This window comes from Otolemur garnettii, unplaced genomic scaffold (assembly GCF_000181295.1).
Source record: "Otolemur garnettii isolate 467f Iridium unplaced genomic scaffold, OtoGar3 scaffold00114, whole genome shotgun sequence".
NCBI lineage: Eukaryota > Metazoa > Chordata > Mammalia > Primates > Galagidae > Otolemur > Otolemur garnettii.
This window is the reverse complement of record NW_003852509.1, coordinates 3,066,092-3,076,131: the sequence shown is the minus strand read 5'-3', so window position 1 is coordinate 3,076,131 and position 10,040 is coordinate 3,066,092. Positions and strand designations below refer to the sequence as shown.

Here is a 10,040-nt window from a genome sequence, read left to right as displayed (position 1 = left end):
AATCAGAGTAAGTGGCTCACAGAGAATCCTCCATGTGGCACGGGACCCAGGGGAATCAGAGTAAGTGTGGAGCTCCTTCACAAGGGAGAGCTCCCTGGTCCACAGAGGGAGAGCGGTCGTGACCTGGAGTGTTAGCATCACACCGACTGCAACTCCAAGTCGGGCAACTCCAAGTCGGGCAGGCAGAGCCTGTCAGCCCATGGGTGGTTTCTAAAACCCCACAGAGACAGGAAAGCTGCATGTGACCACTTCCAGTGACCTTTTATTTAGATTTTGTGCATATGCCCAGAGCCTCACACCAAGTTTACAGCACCTCCCTCCTGTTTCACAACAGACACAGTCTTGTACCTAACGTGGATTTTGAAATGTACACCTGTGACAAATGGCCCTCTGTTTCTGATGCAGACTTTGATGTTAGATGGGTGGACACAAGGATATGGGGGGAGTGTCGGAATTCCCCCTGAGGCACATGTGACAAAGCTGTTAAAACATGAAATTAAATTTGGACTGTACCTGAAAAACACAACCACGTACCCTAATCCCATGTACCCTCACATTAACCCCAAATCTAAAACACACAAGCAAACATGAGATGGATGCAACATGGCTCCGGCAGTAGCAGCACCACACTCTGCAGGGGGATCTGAACAGGAGCGGTGACTCCGCACGCTCACTGTAGTTGCGAAGGTGGAGATGCAGAGTGAACACTGCCCTAGGGTGAAAACCGGCCTGAGACTGAGCCGCTCTGGGTCTTCTCGGCTCTTTACTGTCCATTAGTATTACACAATCTTCAGACAACACAGAAAATGCATATTGACTTCATGTATTGTAATTGACTGCTTGCTTTGATTCGGTCACTACAGTGTGAGCTGGAGATTGATAAGGAGAATTAAAGACACAGCAGTTGGGTGCCTGGCAGGGCCCTCCTCTCGAGGATGCCGTGAAATGCCGCTAATGAGATCGAGGGTGCCCTCATCCAAATCCTTGACAGAAACAAAGCTGCCAAGGTCACAGTCACCAGTCTGCTGAGTCATTTGACAAGCCAAAAGAAGGAATTTATACCCCAGAAGGCCATATGTGCGATTTGAGCTCTTACACCTCTTCAGATACAGACTTAGAGAAAGTGCAATGAGTTAAAGGCTTCAGCTTCCCACCAGCTGGCTGGCTCCCAGCCCGGGGCAGTTACTGATTACATACCTATTTATATGACATGTACCACTAAATAACTACAGAGAGCCACAATAGGTGGGAAGGGACAGAATTCCGATTTATAAATCAGGCAGAGTCTGAGAAGAAGCCAAGAGAATGGTTTCATTGAGCAAGTAACCTCACTGCATACAATGTTTAAATTGAAGACAATTCCTACATACCCCAGTGTTGTTATAATATCTTCACTGGCCTTAACACGAAATTAGAACAAGGTTTCCATATCACTGACTTTGACTCATGCACACATTTCATCCAAGTATGACAGAGCTTATTTACTGAGCTGAAATCCATTATAGCCAGGTGGCACAGAAGATGATGTGAGTTATTAAGACATCAATCATTTTCCATCTCTATTTTAAATTCAATAAACAATATCAGAATTACAAAGTGTTCATGTGTGGAACTGCATGAAAATGACCTAACTTAAACCTCCTCATCTTGTAGGTCAAAAGGGAAAAGAAAATGCCAAAGGCCCAAAATGAAGGTTTTATTGTTGGTGTTGTTTTGTTTCTGTTTTTCTAACAGATTTCATTTACTGTGTGAAGCCTGGTCTGCTTAAAACATATGCAGTGTGACCTATCTGATATGGATAGGTATCATATCCACCCAGTATCCGCCCCACTAACCACACGAGGGAATCCTAGAAATGGCAGAGAAGGGGACCAGAAGACATTTCTCAAAAAGTTAAAAAACGTAGTCCATTATGTGAAGAATATGAAGAAGGAAAATGATATACCAGCTGTAACAAAAAAAAAAAAGTCACTGACAAATCACAGGACATATTATGTTCTTGAATTAGAAAACAAAACATAATAAACTACCAGTTTTCTCCAAACTTACCAGTAGGTTGTAACGCAGTTGGTACCACAATCTCAGGAAGGTTTTTATCATCATGTATAAAGTATTCTCAAACATATTAGATGCCACTAGCCCTAGGATAGTTTATAAACTCTTGAAAAGAAGACTAAAGTGAGGACTGTCACCATGTGGGATGTTAACACCTACTAACACGAGAGCAGTCAGGAGCGTCCATATTGGTCGAGGTCTAGACACACTGATCACTGGGACAGAACAGAAACCCCAGAAATTGCTCCACATCAATCGGCTCAACTAATTATTGACACAGGTGCATAAGCAGTTCAATGACAGATGAGCAATCCTGTCAACACTGGTCGTCACGCACTTGGCCATACAAATTGCAAGACAAACCATGGCCACCAGTCTATGTCCTGTGTTCTGTAAAAATTCAACTCCAAATGGACAATAGACTGAAATATAAATTTGAAAACTATAAAACTTTAAGGAGAATTTATAGGCAGGGTCCTTCAACTTGGCAATAATAGCACAAGCTATCAGGGGAGAAGTCAATAAACTGGACATAATCAAAATCTGACGTTTTCCTCAGTAGTAAACTATACATGGGGCATAAAACACAAGCCACAGGCCACGAGAAGGGTGTGCAATCCGTATCTCCTACAAAGGACTAATGTCGTGAGTAAACAAGGAACTCTCAAAATGTAACGGTTAAAAATATAATTAGAAAATGGAAAAAAGATGTAATAGACATCCTGCCAAAGAGGATGCACAGACGGTGAGTGAGCACAGGACGAGGGGTTCAACGTCATTAGCCACTAGGGAAACACCAAGGAGAGCTACAGGGCCACCTCTCTGCCCTCCTAACAGAGCAGAAAGAAGCAATGACGGCGCCAAAAGCTGGGGAAGTCGCGAGCAGCGGGGTCACTTGTACATTATGAGAGCTGTTCTGGAAAAAGTTTTGGCAATTTCTCACGAAACTAAACCTGTGATTGACTTGCTGTCCGGCAAGGGCACTCCTAGGCATTTTTTCCAAGTGGAATAAAAATGCATGTTCACACAACAACCTATGTACAAATGTTTCTAGCAACTTTCTTCATAATCATCAAAAGCTGAACACAACCTAGATGTCTCTCGCTGGGTGAGTATTAAACATAGTGTGGATCGTCCATGCCATGGAATACAAGTCGGCAACAGGAAGGAACCAACTCTCAAAGTGCCCACATCCAGGCAATCGTGCTGAGTGATTAAAAGGCAGTTGTGAAAGGCTGTACACTGCATGGTCCCAATACGATTCTAACTATAAACATTCTTGCAAAGGCAACATCTTAGACATGGAGTGTAGATAGTGGTGGTGAAGAGGGGCCGGGGGAGGAAGGAAGAGAGGGGATTTCTTATGGAAGATTATGAAATAATCTACAAGGGATCCTTGGGGTATTAAAAAGGATCTGCATCTTAACTGTAGTGGATACATCAAATTAAACAGGTGATAAAATTGTATAGAATTTGGCTGGGCATGGTGGGTCATGCCTGTAATCCTAGCACTCTGGGAGGCCGAGGCGGGTGGATTGCCTGCACTCAGGAGTTCGAGACCACCTGAGCCAGAGCCAGAGCCAGAGCCAGAACTTATCTCTAAGATGAAAACAAACAAACAAACAAACAAAAACAACAGGCATTGTGGTTGGCACCTGTAGTTCCAGCTACTTAGGAGCCTGAGGCAAGAGAATCACTTAAGCCCAATAATTTGAGGTAGACACCAGGGCACTCTATCAAGTGTGACAAAGTGAGACTCCGTCTCAAAAAAAGAAAAATTGTATAGAATTTATCATCCACACAGAAATCCACATGAATTACAAGTAAGGAAACCTGAGTAAGATAAGGGCCTTATCAATGGCATCATCGTCTTGTGAAGTTCACTGTAGATCTGTAAGAAGTTTTCATTGGGTGACTGGACAAAGGGTCCAGGGCTCACGTGGCATTCACTCCTTGGGCTCACCAGGCAGCCTCCGTTCTCAGTGAACACCAGTTAAGGGCCTCCTACCTTCCTCCAGCACAGTGGTTCTCAACCTATGGGTCGGGACCCACAGGAACTCTATTAAAGGGCCGCAGCATTAGGAAGGTTGAGAACCACTGCTTGGCCAATGATGTTTTTGTCACAAGTTTGTCAAGAGACAATGCAGGTGCAGATGCACCAAACACCAGCCCCAAATGCACTCTCCTTCTCTGTTCTATTATGCTCCATTTCCAAGGTCGACCCTGAACGCTGCAGAACTATGCCCACTCTGTTACATTAAGACAGAAATAATAATTATGATGTACAGTAGCAGCCTCTCTTGGCACTGCACTTTTAACCCATATAAGCCTGTTGTTCATCCGCCGTTCTGTCCGATGCTTACACAATCCTTTGAGGTTAAAAGGCCTGAGCTAGGAGTTGTTGCCCCTTGCAATGTGAGTGCATTCACTTGTTTTAAATATTCTTCTCATCCCTCAAAGGGAATAACTTTGCCTTGTATGTTTATTTATTATCAGAAACAAACAATAAAAACTTAACATGCCTTTGATGAATGAAATGTGGAAGCGACCCCTGGCTTTTCAGGTTAAAGGGTCGTGGAAGGCACGGATTGTTTGGTTCTTCGGAGAAAACAGCCATCGTGAGTCAACACTTGCGATGAAACAGGAGGAACAACTGGAGATGACACTGCTGTTCACTCAGCTGTGTGGACCCCCAGATCAGCTGGAATGGAATTCCAACTCATGTGGCACAGGACCCCCAGATCAGCTGGAATGGAACCCCAACTCATGTGACACAGGACCCCCAGATCAGCTGGAATGGAACCCCAACTCATGTGGCATAGGACCCCCAGATCAGCTGGAATGGAACCCCACCACATAGCGCAGGACCCCCAATCAGCTGGAAAAGAACCCCAACTCATATGGCACTGGACCCCCAGATCAGCTGGAATGGACTCAGCTGTGTGGACCCCCACTGTGGACCCCTCAGCTGTGTGGACCCCCACTCAGCTGTGTGGACCCCCAGATCAGCTAGAATGGAACTCCAACTCATATGGCACAGGACCCCCAGATCAGCTGGAATGGAACCCCAACTCATGTGACACAAGACCCCCAGATCAGCTGGAATAGAACCCCAACTCATGTGACACAGGACCCCCAGATCAGCTGGAATGGAACCCCAACTCATATGGCACAGGACCTTCAAATCAGCTGGAATGGAACCCCACCACATAGTGCAGGACCCCCAATCAGCTGGAATGGAACTCTCCACATGGTGTAGGACCCCTAGATCGGCTAGAATGGAACCCCAACTTATGTGGCACAGGACCCCCAATCATCTGGAATAGAACCCACCCTATGTGGCATAGGACCCCCAGATCAGCTGTAATGGAACACCACCATGTAGTGCAGGACCCCCACATCAGCTGGAATGGAACCCTCCCCCCACACATAGTACAGGTGCTGCCCTTGGCTGAAGCTCTCCCTGGGACCTGCGGCTTCTGCCTGTGGGAAGGTTGCTCCTGAGAACATCATCTCAGGGGCTATTTCCCCACTAGGACAGTTCTTAGAAGGAAGAACTGAGGCCGAATGAAGTGTCCAGAGCACAGCCTGGCAGTGCCTACATGGCCGGGGGACATATGAAGCCTGGGCAGCCCTGACCCTCCAGAGTCTGTGCTGCCCAACCTGTCTGACACCGGGGACTTGGTCCACACCCTGTCACACACTGAAGGTGACACAAAGTGCTCACCTGGCACCACAACACTCTACCATCCAGGCAGACTAGAGGGAGGGAGGATTTTGTGAGCACTTTATACAGAAGCGTCCTGGTTATTCTAATAATTGGGCTGCTCTGTGCAAACAGATGGCTGCATCGTTGACCCAAATTTAGGGCATCTTTTAGAAGTGGCATATATAAAATGGAAATAGTCTAATTACATAAGAGACTATTTTACACTCCTCAAGTATCAGATAATTCTGTCGTCTAACATTAATTCTAAGTTTATCCACAAGGCATGGTGGTGTCACCAGATGAGATTTCGGATGAAGTACCTATGATATGAATACACTGTCAGAAAGAGAGGCCTCTTTTCAGGGCCAGTATTTTTTTTTTCTATCTGCACAGCATGTAAGTGGATACCTTTTTAAAAAATTTCAGGTTAATATAAGGGTACATATAATTAGGTTGCGTTGTTTGACAATTATAGAGATGTGGAAACAACCCAAATGTCCCTCAACCCACGAATGGCTGAACGAACTGTGGTCTGTGCAAACCATGCAGTACTGTTAAGTTATTGGCCTTATGTCTTCATTTACTAAAGCTTGGCTCCAAAACACTGACTGTTTAGTGACGGAGTCAGTGACAACAATGATGGGAAATGAACACACACACACCTCTGTGTTTAGCGTCTACATTTTTATGGCTGTTCAGCAGTTTTTTAATAAAAAGAGAATGATGCCCTTGGGCTCAGGGCCAGTAGATAACAGCAGGGAGAGAGAGTCACAGCCACACCAGGGCTGGTGGGTCCAGGAGTAAGACACAGTTTCAACAAAAATGGATGGAGCCAGCTGTGAGAAACACCTGGCTTCCTTATCTGTTAGTGCCCACATCACACCAGGCAGTAGGGCAGTAGCTGCCCTACTTGCTAACAGACTCCCCGATGTCGACTATCCCTCCCCACGGAGGGATGAGCAGTTAGACACTGGCCTGTGTGCAAGCCACAGTCACGCCTGAATTAACGACATCTCCTGGTGACCAAAAGCTAATCGCTGCAAAGGCCAGCAGGAGGCCAGGTAAGGTGAAATCTCCCCGTGCAGTCCTTCTGCAAATTAAATCCAAGAGAACTATCGATATACAGGCTTGAAAAGAGCTCAGTAGAGATTTGCTAAGTAAGTTATTTAATTTTCTTTTAAGTCTTCCATTCTATAAATATGACCCGAGTACATTCATCTGTCTCTTGGGAAGACTGGATTATTAAAGGAACCCCTTAATGTTCAGCAATTCTAGGGTATGTGTGTGGGTGGGGTGGGGGGGCACAAAAGTTAAAAAATAAAACGCTGTTAACAGAAACCAGAATTTTAAAAATCATTTCTCTTAAAAATGATGATCTGACTAGAATTCCATAATTCCCTCCAAACAAATTCATAAAATATTTAATCTGAAGTATTGAATGCCAGTCTGCCATGGAGGAGTTTCTTAACTTCTCCTTGATTTGAAATGTGTGTCAGGAGATTCCGTAATTCTACATACTGACTAGTATTTAAACTATCCCAGCTCATGCGTCACGTCTCCCATTACACTGTAAACCTCAGGCTGATGACATCTGGCACATAAGTACTCAAAAGTATTTGTTGGTATCTTGTCTGAAATCACCTCTCTATTCAAAGCGACCAGCTGCGGTTCCCCGAATGTGGTGCTTTTCTCGTCGGGTAATTTGGAACACTAAGGAAATCTATCAGTGGTTTTCTTTCCTCCACTGCGACTGATTAAATGCCCAGCTGATCTCTGTTATGTTATATTTCCCAAAGGGCATCTCAGTTTGATTCAGTTGGCTATTTAGTTTTTCATTTATAGTTTCGAGCTATGGAGAGGAGGTTCTAATAACACTTATGTCAATGTAATACATAGCTTGGCTTGGCTTTCTTAACAACAAATAGCATTAAAAAATGAGTGTATGATTTTAGATACTTAATAGTAACCTAAGGGATTTTATAAGACATGGCGTTGCTACATTTATATTTAAAATTTTTCATTTATTTTAAAATTTTGGTCATTTATTTTAGTGACATCTTTTCTTAAATGAGATGCTAGGGTAACAATAATACTTGTGGGTTATATTTCTTTAGCTCTCCAGAGCTTTCATGTGCATTATTTCATTTTCCTCTTCACTACAGGCAGGAAAAGTTTATTATACATGTTTTAGAGCCAGGAAAACAGAGGTACGGAGAGGTAAAATGACTTCCCTCAGGGTCACGGAGATAGTAAATTGCAGAGCTAGAGCCAGAATCTCCGTCTTTTATTTCCAGGCCTGTCTCTATAAACTATGCCATTGTGTCACGGCATGCAAATGTTGTCCCAGGCCAAAGGCAAGCAGCGTGTGTGACAAAGGAAGCTCGCCAGAAATACAGACGTTTGGGCCCCACCCTGTAGGATTTTGCATTTCTAAAAATAAATCATTTTTCTAAATAAGAACGTAATAAAAATTTGGTGAGAGTGTGAGGGAATAAGGATCTTCACATCCTGCTGTGCTTCATGTTAACTTTGGGGAGGATAATGGGAAAAGCATAACGATGTAAATGAAAACGCCCCCTTGACCGCCCAATTCTTCTGCTCGGAAAATATCCTGAAGGCGTACGAAACAAGGGAGCCAATGCAGCATATCAGTTATTTACTGCACAGCTGCTTATGAAAGCAAAAGAGTGGGGTGGGTGGGGGAAGGAAGCAAAAAGCTCTTTCTGGGAATCCTTAAAAAAGCATAACACCTGTACAGGCAGTGAAGATGAATGTAGGCCCCAGACGGCCTCACTGCCGCTGAGTGGGGACGTCTGCACCAACAGACACTAGGAGTCGAACCCAGTAAATCCTTTGCACCAAAGAATAAGTTTTTATTATTGATGAGTTAAGGATCTTATTAACTGACGCCTACAGGAATATGGCACAGACCAAATATAAATCATATGTATTAGGTGTTTAGCACAATGTGTACTACCTAAGACACACCCAGTAAGAATTAACTGTAATGTTACTAATATTTATCATAATTATTATGTTAAGTTATGAGACAGCAACAAGATTTTGATTATTATTAGTGGTAGCTGGAATGGGCCAGTAGAAAGATAAAATAGAGACAAGCACTCAGATGCAAAAATGTTCAAGGTACAATGAGTGAAAGACTCGTGTCCCCAGCACAGTCCCAGTGTAGGACTTCTAAGTGCATCTATGGCATCGTCAGGTCTAGTCCTCTTCCAAAATGTGAATTTCTCATAAGGAATCAGAAATAAGGTGCTGACACAGGTACGACAGACAATCTCCTTTTCCTAGCGCAGTGATAAGCTGATGTCATCAGGGGTAGGCTTTCTCATAGTACAGAGAGCCTCAGGGGTAAATACAGACTAAGGCCGGACGCAGTGGCTCACACCAGCAAACCCAGCACTTGGGAGGCCCAGGTGGGTGGATCACTTGAACTCACAGGTTCAAGACTAGCCTGAGCCAGAGCGAGACCTTGTCTCTAAAATAGCCAGGCATTGTGGCAGGTGCCAGTAGTCCTAGCTACTTGGGAAGCTGAGGCAAGAGAATCGCTTAAGCCCAAGAGTTGGAGGTTGCTGTAAGCTGTGATGCCACAGCACTCTACTGAGAGTGACATAGTGAGACTCTGTCTCAAAAATAAATAAATACATAAATAAATAAATACTAAGCACACAGCTGAGCACCCTGGAGAATGTCTTCCATTAATGTCAGACGGTTCTGGCTTAGTGGCTTTAAGCGCCATTACCGGAAGCTGTCTACAGGTGAATAGGCAGGCTAAGAATCTGAGAACGCATTTCCTTTCTGCTAAACACGAGATTGCTACCCCCAAATCACATTTTTAATTTTAATAATTCAGGTCTGTTGAACACAGAGAACATCTGCCTTTGAGGCTGTACCTGTGAAAAAGCCAAAGTAAGCGCCCAGGTCAAGAGCCACACGGAACAGACCGTGATTCTGCCTGCAGACCGAGGGTGGTGACTGGTCTGCAAATGTTCCCATCAGGCTGCTAGTGATTTCCCAGGACTCTGGACACCGAATTGTGCAGATATACAGTGAGTCACCCCCAGGGATGTTTCCCCGGGGTCTATTGCTTTTACTGTGTGGTTTTGCAGAATACACGAAAAGACTTATGGCATCATTACACGAAACACTCATAATTCCGAACCCAGAAAGACCTGCTCTTCCCTCAAAAAACCCAATAACATTAATACCACAAGAAAGCCAAAAGAGAGATGCTGAAAGAGCCAGACTGAGTTGAGAA

General features: G+C 44.3%; 1 protein-coding gene across 1 annotated transcript in view; it reads right to left on the bottom strand.

Moving 5' to 3' along the window:
• Nucleotides 1-10,040, bottom strand: part of CSMD1 (CUB and Sushi multiple domains 1) — a 1,810,668-nt gene that overhangs the window by 442,404 nt on the left and 1,358,224 nt on the right. The gene's annotated exons all lie outside the window — the stretch shown is intronic.